Source organism: Phasianus colchicus, chromosome 11, assembly GCF_987193195.1.
Source record: "Phasianus colchicus chromosome 11, bPhaCol1.hap1.1, whole genome shotgun sequence".
Lineage (NCBI taxonomy): Eukaryota > Metazoa > Chordata > Aves > Galliformes > Phasianidae > Phasianus > Phasianus colchicus.
This window is the reverse complement of record NC_143446.1, coordinates 15,822,823-15,841,816: the sequence shown is the minus strand read 5'-3', so window position 1 is coordinate 15,841,816 and position 18,994 is coordinate 15,822,823. Positions and strand designations below refer to the sequence as shown.

Genomic DNA, 18,994 nt, shown 5'->3' with positions numbered 1-18,994 from the left:
GCAAGAACATTTATGATAAGAAAAATATGAGTCTCCTAAAGATACAGTGCTGAGCTCTGTCTTGATTATGTACCTCTGGAGTCAGCGGATTTCAGAGTGTAAACAGGAGTACAATTTGAAAGTGTGCATACAGGGCTAGCGTACATAATGCACATCCTTCATTCATAAACTATCCTACGTTTTAGTGGAGCTGACACATTTCACCCAGTGCAGCTTCCTAACATTAGAGGGCTCCATAATCCACGGAGTATGGCAAGAGGGTGTTTCCTTTTGAGATCAATGGAGATGATAGTGGGAAAGGATTATAGACTCCTCTTGGAGTTGTGGTTTGATGATGGTATTGTAAATGCAGCTTCTGAAATCCTACTATTAAGTCACAGCTGCAAAATGTAATGAGTTGACCTTGTATAAAATCATTCTACCGACTCATACTTGCTTTAGAAAGGCTGAGTGGGACTTGATTTTGCCATGAGTAGTAGACCATGAGTCCCTCTCTCTCATAATATGCTGCATTGGTGGTCATTCTGGCATTATTTGTCTTCTAAGGGCCCAGAAAAACCTGGCACAAGCTCTCTGTTAGGGGATTCTGTCAATGAGACACAAATGTGGTGAGTGTCCATGCCTAAAGCAGATCAAGTCTGCATCTAAACGCAGCTGAAACACTCCTAGAGAAACAGCTGGGTGCCGTGCTTGTCGTCCATCACTATCAAAGCTCTGAAGGAGCTGTCACACAGCAGCATGGCAGCAGGCAGTGGAGCAGGATCAAGCAGTCAGAAAGCCTAGAAATGTTGCATCTTCAGAAGGAAAATGCAGAAAAGTTTCTGAGGCAATAAAGAATAAAAACAAACAAACCAACAATCTCTCTTATAAAATAATTTAAAGGGCCAAATTTCAGAAGGAGTTTTTACATACAATATAAAATGTCTTTAGAAAGCACGACTTGTTTTTGCTGCTCTTCAAAGAGTCTAATCCTAAAGATACCTTCCTAAGGAGTAAATATGCTTGTGAGTTGAACAAACCCCATTCTATCTGAGATAAAAGATTTTTTCTGATGAGTGCTTGCATAACTCCAAATCTGTGAAGGTGAGCTGGCTCTCTGTTAAGGCAGTCACTGATGGAAGAGTTTCATTTGCACCATACTCCCACAGGTAAACTGTACCCCATCAAGTTTTTCCTGCACCACCTGTATTCTGAGTAAGTGGCCACTTTGGAGCCAGCAGGTTGATCTAATTCCTAGAGACTGCAAAAGAAACCAGTGTCTTAAAGAGAATTAAATGTTCTCTTTTTTTCTGTACTCAAACACAGTTTTCCATAATTAAAGATTGATATATTGGTGTAGCTTTCCTGACAAACATTGAAAGAGGGTTGGATTATTTTGGCAAGGAGGGCCAGATTGTTAAAAATACTATAATTTCCTAAAAGAAAATCAAGTACATCTCATGCTGTGCATTTTTTGCCTCATCCTGACACATGGAACATGTTTTTCTCATTGTGCTGCGGGCACAATTTGGTCACATATTTCTGGAAAATGTCTGCACAAATAATAATTTTACCAGTCAATGACAAGGACAGTAAAAAGGAGGAGAAAACTGCTTCTCTGAGTGCGGACACCAGCAAAGCATGGAAATAAGCAAAGCATCTTTTTCAAAGTTATAGAGGTGGACACTTCAACTTCATCGCTTGTGAAATGTGTATACCCAAGATACCAGGAAAATTCCCACTGTGAAAGGCAGCGGCTGCTTTTGTAGCAACGTGTGAAATTTATACCAGCTGAAGATCCAGTGCTTGTTGTTGAATTTATTGAGCTTGAACCAAATCCCACTGTAACCAATGGGGAAAAAAAAACTACAGAAAAAAACCTTCGTTTCAGTTCCTTGCAGAGCAGGCTTGCTGTTTGTGGAGCCCTTTGGGCCATGTGACACGGATATCAGCAGCTTTGAAACCATGACCATCTGATTAATACAAGGACACTGACTCATTCCTGGTTTACTGAAAAATCTCCTAAGTAATATGGAGCGTATATTTGGTCACAAAATTGCTATGAAATGCTTACAGATTTATGTATCTGAAACCAAATACTCTCTGAAAAGACTGGGGGAGAGAGGGAGAAAATTGTCTCTTTCACATCTGTGTCTACAGTGTGTTGAGCCTGGTACCCAAAACACAGACCAATAATACTCTAGCTAGATGAGCCCTCGTTGTGCTTCATTTTGAGATAAATTCATGCAACATGGAGCGTGAGCCACAGGAGGAGAAAATAATAGCTCAGTATTTCCTTATGGCAATTGAATTTTTTGCTGAGCTTCTAATTTTGTGTCTGCATTTGAAGGGTCACTGATTTAAATAAATTAAAGACATAAATCATATAAAAACTGTGATTGAGAGAGTATTTTTTTCACTTTATGTTTATGAATTTATTTATTTCACAGTGTTTTGTGGCCTCTGCTGTTATTATACAAACATGGTTTCTTCCCTGGGATTTCTCTCAGCCTGGTTCCCACAGACATAAACTACCCAATTCAGCAGGATCCCTGCTCAGATCTAACCACCCTTCCTATCCAAATCCCTCTGTACAGCAATATGCTTGATATGCCTCCATCCAACAAGAAATTCACTTTCTTTGGTGGCTCAGACATCCCAGAAGCTGCAGGCTCCCATTGATCCAATTTTGGCAATCAGTCTTACACATGGGCTTTACCAGAGCACAGCTGGGACAGTAACAAGAGTTGTGCCAGTTTGTGCCAGACTTAACAGCTCACAGAGCACCAGACTGGGTGAAAAAGATGCAGAACTAGATATTCTAAAAGCAGGTGTGACTGACATCCTCTGGCTTGCCACAGAACCCAGCAAAGGAAGCAAGCTGTCAATGACACATCTGCTCACACCTCTCCATTTATTAAATTTGAAACAAAATTTGACAGTGATAAAACAGAATGAGTAGATCTGTGTTTGTATTAAAACATCATTTGGATAAGCAATAGCTGGTGATTGGTGTAAAATCCATCTGTGACATTATCCTGCTATTTTTGTCTGAGTCATGTCACACCGAGAAAGGCAAAAAGAAGAAAGAAATAAAAAGGGATAAAATGATCACATGTGATGGTTCAAATTTAGCTTTGTTAAAGTCACACTCCTTTCTATTATCCAGTGTAATTCCCACAGAATTAAGATAAAGACATCTGTCTTCTCTATGGAATAAAATAAACACTCTGGTATTTTGGTTTGACTGTGAATCATGCTGCTAAAAGACTTTTGGTGATTAATTTTTAATTCCAAATTGATAAATTTCTGCTCACACAATAATGTTAACATTGAGATGCAAGCCTTTGTGAGCCCTTAATCTGACTCTCTCTTGTTAGTACTAATGGGGTTTATTTTGTCTATTAGAAAATAATTAACTACAGAAGAAAACAAGCCTGAGATGAAAAGAACAATAGGAGAGAGATGATTTTTAAAGCTAAAGCATGCTAGCCTTTTGTTAGGCAATAACAAAGCTACTTTGGTATTGGTTATTGGTATCCACTGTAAAAAATCAGAGGAAATTTACTGTAGCCACAGCAAAATCATTTCCACAGTAGCATAAAAGCAAATATTTGGTTTGTGTGTGCAAGGGTAGCAGAAGTGGTTAAAAGCATCTGTAGGCCATAAAGCTCAAAATAGTTTACATCAGGCAAGAAAGTGATAAAAGAGGTTGATTTTATCAATAATTTATAGAGGAGCAATATTTATAGCCTGCTCAGTGTGTGGCAAATTGAAGGTCCACAGTAATAAACAACTCATTAGAAAAACTAAGCTTTAAAGCTGTTCACAACTGCATGCAAACCATTAAATCCCTTTGAAGGAATAAACGTGCATTTATATGGGTATCCTCTCTGGGGAAGAGCACCCTTCTCCCTTGCATCTCTGTGGGCCCCATTCTTCCCATCACAGGGATGCTTGCAGGCAGCAGGGGTGGTCATTGGGAGAGCCAGGAGGATGCCTGCTGGGTGATCTGAATGTCACTCGTGCCCAACCCCAGCAGTTCATTGTCAAGATGCTGCTTTGGGTGTTTGTACTGAAAAAAAAAAAAAAAAAAAAAAAATCAATTCTTTATGATTAACCTGAGAAAGTGTTTGTTTACCACTCCTAGCTGAGGTTCACAAGGACAGGCATTGGCTCTAGAGCACTGGTCTTTGTTCCTTGGTTAAAAAATATACAAGACTTCTTTATTAAAATGAAAACTTGACTAGTAGCAATATTTTTAGCATTCAAAATCTGTTTGGTGAAACTGAAAAATACACATCTCAGATACAGCCCCAATCTTTGTTTTGAGCACAGCTAATTGCTGCTTCCTGCCGCCCGGTTGACTGACGCTTCTGTAACGTGCTATCAGCTTTCTCTGTCAAATGTTTGGGGCGGATCTTTTTCACTGCTTTCTCTGGGGACTTTAGAGGTATTAAATCACTGTTATGGGAGCTGGAAACTAGGGCTGGGATTTAGCTCAGTCTCCAGCTTCCAGAGGAAAACTGTTTACTCCGCTTACTTTACTTCCTTCCCCAGCAAAATTTCTTAGCTGACAGTGATGTATGAAGATAGCATTTCCTCCACGACAGAACTCCAAAAAGAACAGATATTGAAATGATGTCAAAGCTACCAAAATTATAAGCTGAAACAATTTATTTAATGCCTAATGCTGTAATGCTCACATTGATCGGATTTCTACCGGTGCTTACATTAGACAGCTCCTTGATTATGTGCATAGGTGATTATTATTAAAAGACCGCTTTTAAAAGATCCTCTCTGTACGCTTCTGATCAATAACCTGTCCAAGATGCAGGGAGCTGTGGAAATGAGCTATAGAGGAAGATAAGTTATATTGAGTAATTAAATAAAAAAGTATTTTGTATGATTGATGGCGAGAAGGCATTTCTGTAAATACCTGGTCAACATTTTAATGACTTTTTTTTTTTTATTTTTAAAAGATGCTGGAACATTCAAATTAGGCCTTTGTATTACTGTGGGCTTTGTATATTTCTTCATTAGATCTAATCTCAAGGGAAGACTCATTTATGATTCTATACAGTATGTAGGGTGTCACATAGAGAAGGCCAGAAAAAACAAAGATGTGAGAAGGACACACATTGCACTGTCATGGTTCAAAAGGAGCAGAAAGAAAGTGCCAATAACTTATAAAGCAGGACATGGCACAGCCTGGAGAGCTGGTCAGGAGCTGAAGAGATAAGGCTGGAGCCACAAGACTGAGCCCATCACCCAGGGCAGGGAGCCTGACCTCACCCTGACATCCAAATCTGGAAACCTGAATGACCCCATCTGACAGCTTGCCAAGGTATTGATTTTATGAGAAATGGAACAAGTACACATTTTAAAATGTCACAGTATCCTGTGAATTAGAAATGCCAACCGTCAGCTATCAGTGCCTTTTACAAGAGACTTCAGAATATTAAAGAAGTAGTAGTTTATTTTGCTACTTAATGACCTAGAACTCAGGACTCAGTGCATGTCTGAGTTTACTTTCCTGAGATGGCAATTGACAATATAAGTTAACACGGTAAATGCTTTTCATTCATTTATGGGGAGTCCAAAGTGATGAAACCACATGGTCTGAGTTTCATAGGCGCAATAGTCGTATTTTTTTAGTGTGCCCTATTAACGACGGATTTTTAAATCACATGTGTGCCATCACATTAGCTTACAAGAAATTGGTCATTCTGTTTCCTGCTTCCAACTTCTGTACCAGAGAATAAAACGCTGTGTTAAAGATGTGTAGTGAGAATAGTGCATGTGGTCATTCGTATTTCCTGTTACTTGTATAGCATAAATGAATTTATTATAAAGCAATGGATAATGAAATATTTTAACACATTCTGTATTTAAGTTTGCATATGGTATATGTGTCTGCAAAGTATGCTTGTACAAGTGTATCCAGTAATTTAATGGGTTTATTAATCCTGGAATTACTGCAATAGTAAAAGCATTATTTCTTTAGCCTTCATTGTTTAATAGAAATGACAAAGTAGATCAGACACTTGAAGATGAATGAAGCAATGCTGAGAACTGTTCTCTTGGAAAAAACTCAATAAGCATACACAGTTGTAAATCTCTCACTTTTCTTGGCAAAACAACATTAAAGAACTGTTACAGAACTATAAAATGTTGGAAAGTGGCCTTTTCAGGATTGAACAAGAATTTTGAGCTGTTCTGCTAAAGAAAGATGGTTGATTACAAATCAGTTTTTCCATCTTACTTTGTAGGAATGATGTAACACTGACTATTCCTACCTCTGAACATAATTTTACCATAAATCACATGACATTTTATCCAGAGTCTGATAAATCTAGTAAGCACCAGCTGTGGTAGCAAAGGATCCTGTGTTTAGCAGTGTGGCTGGGATCACTCACTGGGGATAAAGCTGAGCAGAAAGGTATTGTAGGCTTGTATTAGGGGGTGTATTATTTCCAGAAGATAAGATACACTATACATGTTCCTAATATAGTCTTCCATCAATGCCCGGTCTGCTAAAACAGTGAATGGAAGTGACTGATCTACAATTTGCATTCTCTTTTCAGTCCATCAACACAACATTATTAAAACCATTGAGCCAAAACCCATTAGAACAGCACTCACGTATGAAACAATGCACGGGTCTGCTTGTTCCCATTTTTATGCACTGCTATAGGACTATAAATATTCATCGTAATGTAACTGAAAATTATTGAAGTGAGAAAAAAGAGAAACAGGGAAGCCATTTGCTTCAATTCATAAACAGCATCTGTTGGGAAGTTATTCATAGATTGCTTCAGGGCCTACTGAGCAGTAAGCCCATGGAAAAGGATGCCATTGCAAGCAAATTGGCCAAAACTGCAATGGAGATGCTATTAAACATGATTCACTGACAGCCAGGGAGAATGATCAGGCACCAGCTTGTTTTATGTCTTCTTTTATCACTGGGACACAGAAGTAGCCTCCAGCCAAAGTCTCACACAGTTCAAATTAGAAGAGCAACCTTCTAAGCGTATTAAGGCCTAACTAGTGGCAAGAGAAAGTTGCACGGAGTGATATTATAGTGAACACAGTTGTTTATTTGTCCCTACCCGAGGCACAGGTAAAATCCCCTTGCAAAACGAAGTGGCCATAAACTTTCTTACTGTATAAACTTCCCTACTATATATTTTTGGTCCAAAGATATGTAAGGATCTTCTTGCAAAAAGGTAAAAAAAATGCAGCCTAAAGGATGAGCAAAAATAAATTAATAACCTGCCAGGCATATTTTAGCTTTGTTAAATTTTAAAATACATTATTGCTGAAAAATGACATGATGCCAAAGAAAGGTGGAAGGAGTAACGGGAGTTATGAATCCACAGAGGAGAGTAAGTGCAAACACCTTCACATACACTTTACTACTGACAGCAAAATACTCAGCTATCAAATTCTGCTTGCAGATGTGCAGAGCAGAGCTATTGGTGTAGCAAAGCTGTTCAGCCCTACAGAACTCAGTGCAAATGCAGCTGACTTTTCAGCCAGTGATCTGGCCCAAATTTTGTTATGGCATTTGGGATTCATCACACCACGAGGGATTTGAAAACTACACTTGCAATCAATATGCGGACAAATAATTTTCTCTCTTGTTGCAAATTATTTATACTTTTAATTAACATCAGCAATTCATGGCTTGTAAGTAACTAAGCCCGCAGTCCCCTAAGCAACTGCTGGAGGTTGTTCCCCACCACCTCCTTGCATAACAGCCAGCATCCCCCATGGGCCATCGTTCACAAGATTAAGCATTTCATATATATTAGCTCTATTTTAATGTGTTGCAACTAAAACAAACAGCAGAAATACAGAGCTATTCTATTTTTGAATATTCATGTGTGTTTCTTTCTTTTTCTACAAAAAATCTGAGGAAAAAGCACCTTCTCAGCTGCCTGAACTGTGTAAGGTCTTTCAGGTAAGTGGCAGGCTTGAAACGAGAACCATATAAATGCCTAAATTTGCAAGCAAATATAGATATTTTCTCCTAAACAAATATTAATCGTTTGTCGTTTGGTATTTGCTTTGTTGTTGTTGTCAAAGCAGAGTCTCACCCATGAATCATGAAAGTGAAGGCCTTTTGCACAAAGCACTGCAATTTGGTTTGTATGCACTTTTTTGAAGGATACTTTTGACTAGCAAGTGCATTCCACAAATAAAGACTGTTCCATACAAGGGAAAAGAAAATGATAATTTATTCACCACATACCCTGGAATGTGATAAGAAGTGGGCATCAGCTACATTTATACTTTGAACTGGTTCTGAGGAAAGTTAAATTAGCTTTAAACTATCCATATAAAGGTTGACACAGTCTCCAGGAAAGGTAAGAGGTATGAGGGTGTGATACATTTAAAGACAGAGAAGCCTCCACCCAATTTTGAAAGGAAAGAGAAATGCAGACTCCAAAGTTATTTGTATTACTTTTAGCCACAATATGTCCCTTTGCAATTCATTCTCATACAACCGTTGTAACAATTGAGAATCGAGCACTGCCTGCAGCTGCAGTCCTGGGGCAGGTCACTGGGAGATGCAGCAGGAGGCCAGGTCAGGAGCAGGCAACTGTTGAGATTAGCTGAGGGGATGCAGAGGGTTGGCAGTGGGTCAGCACTCATTGCCCCATCCCTTACAGGTTTGCAATGCAACTGGTGTGAAAAGAGCAAGGACAGTGCTCACCAGATAAGAATAAAAATGGGGCCGAACAATCCTGCACCCAAAAGAGGCTTGGACAGCCTTCTGTCTTCTTGGCTACCGCCAGCAATCAAGCTGGTTGGGAAACAGTGCAGTGGATCTGTGTGAAAGAAAGGCTGAGGGAGCCCAGCTTGTTCAGTCTGGAGAAGGCTCTGGGGAGACCTCATTGCCCCCCAGTACTTAAAGGGAGTTTACAAACAGGAGAGAGATTGACTTTTTACACATTCTGACAGTGATAGGACAAGGAGGGATGACTTAAAAATAAAAGAGAAAAGATTTCTGTTAGCTGTTAGGAGAAAATTCTTTATTCGGAGGGCAGTGAGGCTCTGGCACAGCTGCACAGAGCTGTGGGTGCCTCATTTCTGGAGGTGTTCAAGGCTACGGATGGGGTCTTGGATAGCCTGAACTGATGGGGGCCAACCAGCCCACAGCAGGGATTTGGAATGAGATGATATTTAAGGTCCCTTCCACCCTAAGCCATTCTGTGATACTATGGTTTTACAAATAAGAAACATTACTGAAGAAATATTTATGGACAATAAATGATACACGTTTAAACACCTACAAGATGTGATGCACAACGTCAACACTGTCCTATTCAAGATGAACTGTCACACAATTAACTGCATAAAATTAAACAGCACACCCCAAAAGTTTAAAATTGGGCACAACTATTGGAATGCATGTGATGTTATCAAGTAAGCCTAAATGAGAAAATCGATGTTTGACAAGCAAAACCAGATCTTAACTCCATGGATTAATTATACACTGCCTGTAACTTACTTGTCCTTTCATTTCTCCATGCCCACGTTGTGTAATCCTGTTAATTCCTTAGAGAACCCAATTCTAAGCATGCGAGATTTAGTTTCTGACTGTGGGTTTTCTATCTCAGGAACACCCTAGCTAGGGAATCAGTTTAGAGCTCACAGGTGAACTCCAGCACTACCTTCAGCCTGGTTTCACCATGTGGAGTAGATCCTGTCGCTCTCCCTCCTTTGCCAAGACTAGTAATAAAATTGAGGGCTCAAGTTGAAAATTTAGGTTTCTAAAGAACAGCATTTTGGAGTGTATTTGTGCCTGTTTTCTTACATGTCCAGCACACAACTGCAGAAAGCATTTGAAAAAAACACTTGTACAAATCTCTATACCCATAATTTCCCTACTCCCCAAGTGCTTTGGTGACTATTTAACTGGAATTAGCTTAAATCTAGACAAATTAATTTCAACTATGATCAAAACATAACATTATTGTTTAAGGAAGAAGATAATTAAAAAAATAATAATAATACTGCGTATATTAGAAGAGTCAGGAACAGCTCTCATTTGTGCTCAGACCATTTAAGGAGATTTCCATTCCTTTATTTATTCTTTTATTAAATAAAGGAGATGCCATAGCAACCCTTGTAACACACTTCTATTCACTTATTGATTCTGCATTATTCAATCCATGTAGGTTTTATTGTAGCCATTGTCTCACATTACGCTGCAGACTCTCCAAAGATGAGGCCAAATCAAAACCATTCATCCTAATCCTCCTGCATTAGGGGCCTTGAATTACCTGAGACACAAACACAATCACCTTCATGAGCTGGCTGGGGTCTGAGGCAACTTTACCTATTAAGACTTTGACCACATCCTTTCCTCTCTACACCCATTTTGCACCATCTCCACCTAAAACACCAAGCAGCCCAAAGCTCAGTCCATCCATTCAAATAGATCAAATTTATACAGAGAGAGAAGACAAAAATCAGTAATTTAGCTCAGATTGGGATGTGCCTTAGTGTAATGCTAGGACAGTGAGTTGGAGAGGACACCTCATGCAGCCAGGAACACGGGGACAAAACCTCAGACAGACAAGACCTTGAAAGGCACACAGGTGTTCACCACCAAGAAACTCTGGCAGGTGCTTGGGAAGTCTTCCATTGAGTTACTCACCTCCTCAAGGAGCTAACACTTTTTCTTTTTTTGCCTGGTGATGCTTTGAGCCTGTTCACCCACAGCGTTAGAGAATATTGGATAAGCACTCTTAATGGCATATGGCATGTCCATCTGTTAAGGAAATGGCACATCACACATCTGCTTTCTGGCACTGGCCAGGGAGCACGGCTGCTCCAAGCTGCTATCAGAACTATCAGCTGCCTCCCTAAATAAAGAGCAGTACCTTTCCCTGGAAGTAAGCTCTTACCAGCATCCTGAACCCCACCAGCAGTGACCATACAAATGCTTCTGCCTGCTGCACACTAACTTGGAGGGGTTCAGCAAACAGCAATGAGTGCAGGTTTTATCCACGCAGACCTCTGTTTCCTATGCAGGCGGGAAGTGGATGAAATAAGATTGGAAGAAAAAGAGAACGAATCTCTTGTAAAAACTTTGCTCGTGTCAAACTCCCCTGACAAGCTGCCCCTGACCCGTCTCACCAAACAAGCTGTAAGTAAAAGCAGTGGTGACATCGTCCGTCCCTTTCTGGTTTTCTGATCATGCTCTGAATCTTAACAGATTTGAATCTGAAAATCTCAGATCTGATTCTACATCACGAGTGCTTCAGCAGGCAGCTGCATCCACAGCTTTACAGACATAAAATACTTTAAGGATCCTTCCCTTAATATTCACTGTATTTCCAGTATGGAGACTCAAAAGACATGCAACCAGGCAGCGATTTATTGTCAAAAAATAGCCACTGAGGCAACACCCAAATGCAACTAATCTCATTAGTTTTCTCCTTTGAGGGCAACACTTTCTCATGCAGGGTGTCAGCTGAGGAAATCTCAAGAACCAAAAGTCATTCCATCAAAAATTATTTGCCAGGCTCTTTATGATAAGAATTGGACTCATTTGATTACATTTCTAATCTAAAGATAAATGGAAACAAATGTGAGAGTTTCATGTAGGCTGCTTGTTTTGCTCACCTGAAAAAGAAAAAATCTAATCAATAACACCAGAGTAGTTTTGAAAGTGGACACAATCATAAAGTACAGGAACAGAGTGTGTTAGTGGGGAAAAAATGAGAAGAAATGACATGGCTTCAGCATGTAACCCAGGAAACAAAAATATCTCATTCAGCTGGCATTTCTCAAAGTGATATATGTCAATACTGTTGTTCCCTTGCAGGTTAACTAAATCTATCAACAATGGATACAGACTCTGACTTGGCTGTACAGCCTCTTTTTTTACAGCTTCCTTTTCTGAGAAAGTTCAATTTCCAGTACAGGAGGCCAGCAGTTAAAGAGAGTCAAATATCTCTAACTTGCCATTCTCCGTCTGCGTTTGATTTTTATAAATTTGTGCCATAGTACAGTCAGAGCTTTCAGAGCTGAAAACACACGGCCTCTTTTGTTAACACTTTAAAATTTGAAAAGTCAGCAGCAGGAGGTTAAATCAAAAATTGCTTGGCTTTATTCTTTCATTCTGTGGAGGAAAAAATAATAATAAAAAGAAGTTTTTGTTAGTCAGACAAAGCAAGCTGTTATGTACTACAAACAAGACGAGTACAAGGGAATTTTAAATAGCAGGCTGACAATTGCTGATGACAGTAGGTGAAGAATGGTATGATTCTTAACAAAAAAGGCTCAACTGCTTCTTCACTTCTGCTCACAAAGAGAATATGGAGCATCATATGGTTTTCTAGCACTATTATTGTACATAAACATTCAATGGAACATTAAATGCCATACTTCTGCTACTATTGTGCATAGTTACAGCTGGACACAGCACAAGTTAGCAGTTATACAGAAGAAACTAGCGAAGGTTTTTCCAAGGCATCCAGATGACAGTGTCCACTCCTGCATGCGAAAATCTCTCTTTTTATAGACAGACTATTCAGACAGTCCAAAAGCATCTAGGAAAGACCATTCATTCAAACCATCCATGCAACAGGCAAGGATGAGTACATTGTACATTAGTAGTGTTTGTATTCTGCAGCTCTATGAACCCTGGCAACCTAAGAGTGGGAAGAAAACACTGTGTAATATATATATGTATAATATATATTGTAATGTACTTGAGAAAAGACTGTATCTGTCAGTTAACTTCCTCCTTCACATAGGAATACTCAAACTTTTTCATGGACTGACAAACTACCTCATAGACTGCTTGGCCTCTCTCCCTACTTGGATTTGACTTCATGTCAACTCGCCCTCTGGTTCCAAACTGGGGAAGATTCCCAGCAAGAAGCCACTAGGAAGCTTTGTGCTGACATGCTAACAAATCCAAGGCTGGTTAGTTTAATGCTGCCTGTAGTGTATTTCTGCTCTATAACATTTCACAGCAGAAACTGCAGGGTAGACTTACCCAGGGAGAGGCCAACAGATGTGGTGAGTGGTGCTCACAGCAAGAAGTGCAAAGTGTTTGATCAGCTGCATGGAGGTAATTAGTTCTATAATTTAAAAAGTTTCTGCTATTCCTGAGCGTCCACACTAAGTTGCACCTAGAGAAATGCTTCTCTAAATGCTAAATGGCAGAGGAAATTTCCACTCATGGGAACTTAATTTTGATTCAAACCAGAAAAAATCGGTAAGGATACACCAAAGAGTCATAGGCCCATCTTTCTTCCTCTAAAACTCAATTTAAAAAAACAGTTATAGCTTACTTCTGAAATCTTATTCAAAATATTTGCTAAAAAGCAGAGCAACAAACATTATTATAGGTGCTGTTCCAAAGCAAGCATCTGCTACTTTTTGCTGAGCAACTATTTTGACCACAACTCTGTTGGACAATGGTCCTGTGAGGAGACCCATTGCAGCCTTCTGGTATTTAAAAGGTGATTATAAAAAGAAGGAAATTAACTTTTCACATGGGTAGATAGTGATAGGACAAGGGGGAATAGTTATAGGCTCAAGGAGGGACGATTTAGATTAGATGTCAAGGGGAAGTTCTTCACAGAGAAAATGTTGAGGTGCTTCAATAGGCTGCCAGATAAGATGTGGATGCCCCATCTGCAGAAGTGTTCTAGACCAGGTTGGATGGGGCCCTGGGAAGCCCCGTCCAGTACCAGATCTGGAGGACAACAGCCCTGAATGAAGCAGGGGGTTGGGACCTGATCGTCCTCAGGGTCCTTTCCAACCCAAGCCATTCTATGTGTGTGATATGTGAACACCTGTATGTGATACAGTACTGCTTGACCAAAGAAATACAAATGGCACTTGCCTCACCTCTCTATATATGAATACTCAGGAATTGCTTGCTCACAGCACCCTTACACCAGCTCCGTAAGAATTTTCTCTATGGAAAATAAAGAACGTCTACTACAAGTCAGACTTTGGCTGCAGTTAGAAAAGGCAATTTAAGAACAACACATTTTTCTATGCCCTATGTCCTTTTCATATATCAGTCTTCTTATTTGGCTGACTATTGTGACAGAAATTACTTTAATTGTTCTCAGCCTCTGAGAGCCAACTTGGAGATAAAAGAGTGAGATGGAAATTAATTCCTTCACACCACCATCATGTAAGCTGTTTAATAAATCTTAGCCTAGTGCAGGCACATTAAAGAATATGAAGTTCTTTAGGTGTTAATTTGGGTCTAATTTGACATAGAGCCTTCATCTCTGCTGTCAGCGTGCACGACAGAAAGTTTGCGCCTTGACTTCCAGAGTACAGGCTGGAATTTGAAGGATGGAACAGAATATGTTTCTAATAATAAACTTAATAGGTTTTACGTTGGATGATCGAATGCCAAACACAAAACTTCATAAGCGTCATGTTTATGGCCACTCACTGGAGCAGAACAGCAATGTTGAAAGCTTGCATTTCTGATTTTCTATTTTTGTAAGCCCTGCATAGCTTTGCCATAAAAAACTTGAAAATGTTTGAATGATACTTCTGCCATCTCTCTGCATTCTATTGACTAGAGCACTCCTGACTTCCTCTCCCCCCAAAGCTTTTAATTCAAAGTGTGCATCTCTTTTAGGAGTACATAAAACAATTGATTAAAGCACTGCCCAGTGTGGTGTAACTGACATTTAATCAACATTTACCTATTATACTGCATCTCAGTACCAATAGAAAGATAAGGACTTCTCTAATTTTTGAGTCATGCGTGTTTGTGCGTATCTCAAAAAAGAGGCACAATAGACTTTCTTCTGAATTGTGCAGTTTTTTGTCCAGCATATAGCATGGAGATAGGAAACTGCTGCTTTTGTACATTTATCTGGAAGACTTAAAGAAAATGTTGGATTATCAGCCCATTTATGCAAATGAGAATTTTGTTATTCAAGACAGCAGCAAATAAGTTACTGAGTTCAGACCATGGATGAGAAACGGCAAAGAAAGGCTCCTGGGTTCTATGCTTACACCCCCTCTCTTTCATTTTAAGAACATTGCTGAAGGTTTGGCAAAATGATGTCCAAAAATGTTTGCTCACATATAAAGAGGACAGTTTTGATCAGCCATCACTGTTGCTGTTCTTAGATTCTTTTTTCTTACTTTAGATAAAAGGATGCTAAGGCAAAAGTAACTATAGTAACTCTATGATGTCAATGAAACTCCTCACAACAGAAAAGCCAGTAGGTTTTGGTGCAATTTAAGGTATGAACTGGACTATGGACACCAGTGAGACATAGTGGTATCCTTTAGTTTTGGAAAAAGTGATACCGGCAGATACATAAAAATGACCTCCTATTAAAAATATTTTGGAGAACAAGGGGAGAAAAATTATGGTCTGATTTCATTTCAATCAGGGAAATGAAGCTCTGTGGGACATGCCATTACTTTATGCTGCCGTGTAACCCACAGATACTCTTAAAAAGCAGAGGGATTAAATGTACTGCTTGCTTTGCATTTTGTAATAAATTAGTTATGATGAGGACTTTGAGATTAGACTTGGAATTCTTCGTTAACAGCTTTGTATCTACAGTGTCCTAAGTGTATAGAGCAAAAAATACATTCATCCTTTATATCCTCATTTAATAATGTAGAAAGTTCCCGTTCATTCTGTATTAATCTCTTGTAATTAGGACATTAGATGCCCTTGTTACAGAAATATAACAAATGATCTTTTTCATTCAAATTACTTTTACACAGCACAGCATTTCACCATAAAGGAGATGCACTACATCAGTGATGCCCCTTCACCACACTGTGCTTTTCCCATCAGAGAAAATGATAACCACAGATATTTATTGTTTATTCTCCCACAAGGTACTTTGACAGTCTATGTAAACGGTCCTAAATAACCTTTTCCAGAAGAAAAAGTTGTTTTTTTGTTTTGTTTTGTTTTTCTGAGTAACTAATCAGAAAAAAATAGAAAAAGAAACTGCTTCTCTTATCATTATTTTGAGATGCACTTTTTGTCTGGCAACTTCTTATCTATAATATTTAGCACCAGGGAATAGACTCCAGAAACCGGTGCACAACTAAATACTTTTCTTTGCACCTGTTTAACACAGTGGTAAGTTTAATAAACATGTCAGATTACAGAGATTTTAGGGCTTAGATTTGGCTGCAAACTACCAACAGTTCCCTTAACTAATAATCGTGCATGCTTAGGAAGACCATTGTTTTTAGGATATTAATGACATCCCAAGGCTGCTGAAGCAGCCACCTTATATATTAATAAGAATTTTCAAGGAACATAAGCACAGTCAAACCCTCTTAAAACCAAATAAATTGACCTGAGTTGAATTTAAACATATGCTTTGAGCTATGCATACACTTAAGTGTTCTGCTGAATGGCATTTTCCATCAAAGAATAGCCCTGTTAACTTCAATAAGAGTATTTATACGATCGTGTTCTTCCAGTCTTAAAGTATAAATGTACAATCCATTAATCGCAAGCTCAAACCTATGAAATACCATTATAATGAACCTATTTAATGAAGTTCACCTTTACTCAGTTCTAAGCCTGATAATATATCTGTAAGGAATTTCAAGAACGTAGGATTGCAATACTTAAAGGGCACCGAATATGGAATTTTATAATCTGCATCTATTGGATTTTTCCCCCTTTTATTTGACAGTGTATTTAAAGAAGAGCTCGATGCCATTTCAAATACAATTCTACATCTAAACAAAAGCACTTCAGAGCAACACACAACTGTTGCTGTTGCTAAAAGAGGAAGGAAACAGTCTAGAAGCACAGAAACACTTTTCCGCCTTTTTATAAAACACATAAGGCAAGTTATGCATCAAGCCTGAGTTTTGCTCAGAAATCAATGTTATGAGTATCAAACAGGCTGTACAACACCTTTTCCTTAAACAAAGGCTTTCAAGTTTCCTGTGAGCAACAGCATCAGCTGATTTGCAGTTTCTGCAGTAAGATCCTTGGAAAGGACACTGCCACTTTCAGGTGCCCGTTACAGAAAGGGAATCATTGTTCAAGATAAGGTAGAAGCAAAATAGGTTGTTTTTGGTTTTTTAACTGATGTTCTGTCTGGTGCCATCACCTGCAGTTCTCAGATTTATGTATGTAATGCCTCCTGAAATTAAAATAGCAGGGAAAAAAAGTACCTCAAGTTTTACCTCAGAGGCTCTACAGTGCTTACTGTAGTAAAGATGAAGGAAATCCTACTGGGATTTGGGTGCTTAATCTGTTCAAAGATAGGGGTATTGGCACGTTAGGAAGTTCTGCCATTGACTTCCAGGGGATCAGCATTTCCTCTACATTTCCCCACAGCTATTGGTGCATCACAGCATCACTCCTATGCCTGGGAAAAACAAGTTGTTCTCTCAGTCTGTCTCTAAACAACAGTAACACCTGTTAAAGTCATTGTTAAAAATGTTAATTGGTACGGTGTTGATGCTTTTAGAGTAATGCAATATTTACTCTTGCATTTAACTTCTAATGAGATTAAAAGAAATAAGGGCATGATGGTTAAACAGCTAGAGTGTAGGCAGATTTTCATATACCTTTCTCCTACTCAAAGCAATATTGCTAGCCGTACTCCCACATTTTAGTAAGTCATAGGGTGAAATGTAGCAAAGAGAGGAAGCTGTTGGGTCAAAGCATTGTATAATTTAGCTAAGCACAGAAAAGCAGACAAAAAACAGTCCCTTAAGAGAGGTCAGAATAAAGAACAAAAAGCCCAATAATTTACATTGCTGCTTCTAAACAGATTGTAAAGTGTTTTTATTACACTTCAGGAAACATTTCCTACTTTTTCATTAAAATAAAACAAAGAAAAAGAATTATTTGTTATTGCACGTATCAGCAGTTCTTGCAATACTCACAGATGTGACCTAGCATTGGGCACAAGAAAGAAGTTAAATTAAGCATTAGTAGAAAAGGAGGGGCTGGAACATCCCAATGGGTATTTGCTACAAGCATGAGCTGTTCATATTGCATTTTGGTTTTGTAGACTGAAATAATTGGCAGGGTGTTCAGAGAAGGAGAATGGTTATTTCTAGTCTCATCTATTCTAGTCTAGATCAAAAGTAATAAATAAAGTCAAAAATGCAATCAGCCTCTGGGTCCTTATATTGGTTTTGGTTTTACTGTTTATGCACTACCTGTAGCCTCAACTATTTGCTTAGTTTTGGTGTGTAATGAATTGCTATTTTCATTTATGGCTGTAAGCATGACAGAAATCATTATATCATTCCTTGTGAAAAGAAACCTTTTTTAATTTCATTCTGCTTCAGTGACTATATTCAGGCTATTGTGCAGCATAATCATCTCTTATTATTACACATTGCACTCCAGAACTATACAAAACAGAAGTGCCCTATAAATGGAAATTGGGATCTTCTCCAAGTGCTCTCAGCATCTGAGGTGAGCCTGTTTTTGTCTTGATTTTCATTCTCAAGACCTGCCCCTCCCGCTACAAGTACTGTGCAGTTGAATCTAGCAGACTTCATGCTTGAGCATCTGGGCAGGGCTTAGCACTGCCTGCCTTTGAGACAGAGTGGAAAACATCACAGCAGCTGGACTGCTGACACAGCAGGCAGTAGCTGGAGGAGGCAAAGGGAAGCAGTTCAGTCACGGATACACAGTCCCTGATGTGATGTATTCTGATGTTGGAAAGAAAGGAAAAAGCAATCAGGAAATGCATTAAATGGCACAAGGTGTGCTTGAAATGGGTTCAGGGTAAATGCAACAAATGGGTAAGAGAGGACCGGTTTCAGCCCTGAAGGAGAAGTAATACAAAGGCACTTCCTCCCTATACAAGTATGACCTCCGCTACAACGCTAAAGATGATTAATAATAGCGCAATTGATGAGCACTGAGTACAATACTCTTTAGAAAATGCAGCACTTTAACAAAACGGCAAGTATCCGAAAACAAACACCTTAATTTCCCTTTCCCCTCCATGGAAAAAAAAGCTGAAATGTTAGATTTTTTCCAGTA

General features: G+C 39.0%; 1 long non-coding RNA gene across 4 annotated transcripts in view; it reads right to left on the bottom strand.

Moving 5' to 3' along the window:
* Positions 1-10,084: 10,084 nt before the first annotated feature.
* Positions 10,085-18,994, bottom strand: part of LOC149916456 (uncharacterized) — a 62,880-nt gene continuing 53,970 nt past the window's right edge. For 3 of the 4 annotated variants that reach the window (XR_016469930.1, XR_016469927.1, XR_016469929.1), the window contains one exon: positions 18,322-18,657. This is a non-coding gene — a long non-coding RNA (uncharacterized LOC149916456). Of the gene's footprint in view, positions 10,275-10,651; positions 10,766-18,321; positions 18,658-18,994 lie in introns of those variants that run through there. The other variant, XR_016469928.1, reaches the window with a different exon arrangement.